The following is a 1,409-nucleotide window of genomic DNA, read 5'->3' as shown; positions in this document are numbered from 1 at the left end:
TAATATTCCAATTGGTAAAATGCAATTTCTTGAAGATTTGCATTTTTGTCTGTGAGTGCAGATTTTAGGGACACCCTGGTAAATATCGCACAGGAGCTGCCATAAAAAGCCCTGAAATAATTGACCTACAGAAGCTACTAATACATTAAAATAAAACAATTGTTCAGAATTTAGTGAGAAACAAGGAGAAAGGAATAAAGATCCTCGCCACTGTATTACACCCAGACACCATTTTAAATATTTAACCAGGCAGACATGCTTGACTGTGACACCACTTGAGGTATTTTTAAAAAAGCATGCTGCTTGGGCTGAATCAAGCAGTCCTTTTAGCTGACAGATGGTAAATATTAATAAAAATAACAGATAAAAGACAAGTGAGGTCCCAGCCTGCAGGCTTTGTGCACATGGAACTGCCCGCTTCCGTCGGGCTTCCTTTTAGTGCAATCTGGTCCTCATGAAGCAGGTCACCCTGGCTGTCAGTGCACATTTTACGACTTGCACTAGCCATGCAATGCACTGTGCTGCCATTTGGCACACATGCATGCACACTGTCACAGCAGCGCATGCTGAGACGAATAAGAGCGAGTCGCCACATGATGGTGATGGAGTGAATGAATACTTGAAAATTGCCACCTGTTCCTCTTAATTCAACACACCTTTCCATGTGTGAGGTTAACAATACAAGAAAAAGACCACATTAAGCGCCTTCGTCTTCCGGTTCGTTACAAAAAAAAAATCATCCGATAGCAGCCTGTGTCGGGCCCTATTGTCTCTCGCGTTGGACAAGCAAGACGGCTAGCGGCGAAGAGGAGCCACTCGCAGCAATGCAAACAAATTGCTTCGTCACTAACCTGAAGACGCGACGACGTCTCTTCGGGAGGCAGCTAATCTCGCCTAATTTCAACCAAGTAGTTTCTGACACGGCGGTGGCGAGGTGAGCAGATTGTTCTGGGTGCCTCTCCTCCTCTCCTGTCCTTCCCTCTGGCTCCCCTACTCCCTCCTTTTCTTTTCCTCCGTTACCAAGGCGACACGAGAGGAAAGAGGGCGTGGGACGATTCTGTGCGCATGCGCAATACGTCCACACCGCAAAGGGCGAGTCGCGCGTTCAACCGGACGTTTAATGATTACACTTATAGACAAAAATCAACTGGACAATTTTGTCCTCAATGAGTCAAACGTGCGTGTTTTCTAAACGTGAGAAGCTAGCATGGGGACTTCACACAGGAAGGCCAAAATTTGAACCCTGAACCTATTTATGATAAAATAAAAACAGATTGAAATACAGTGGTGAAATGTCATTACCTGCGCCCCCATCCCCCAAAGGATTGCAATGTGTAATTGTATTTGGAAAAAGTAGCACTCCATAATAATTTATGCTAGAAAAACATACAGCAAGTTCAAGTTTTTTT

At 44.5% G+C, this 1,409-nt stretch overlaps 1 long non-coding RNA gene across 1 annotated transcript; it reads right to left on the bottom strand.

Moving 5' to 3' along the window:
* Window positions 1–291: 291 nt before the first annotated feature.
* LOC109509648 (uncharacterized) lies at window positions 292–1,034 on the bottom strand. Its single transcript, XR_002166982.1, has 2 exons — window positions 852–1,034; window positions 292–656 (listed from the first exon to the last, which is right to left on the bottom strand). It is a non-coding gene; the product is annotated as an uncharacterized LOC109509648 (long non-coding RNA).
* Window positions 1,035–1,409: the final 375 nt, after the last annotated feature.

Source organism: Hippocampus comes, unplaced genomic scaffold (assembly GCF_001891065.2).
Source record: "Hippocampus comes isolate QL1 unplaced genomic scaffold, H_comes_QL1_v1.1 C16980774, whole genome shotgun sequence".
Taxonomy (NCBI): Eukaryota; Metazoa; Chordata; class Actinopteri; order Syngnathiformes; family Syngnathidae; genus Hippocampus; species Hippocampus comes.
Note: the sequence above shows the minus strand (reverse complement) of the source record. Positions and strands in the feature narration are given on the sequence as shown.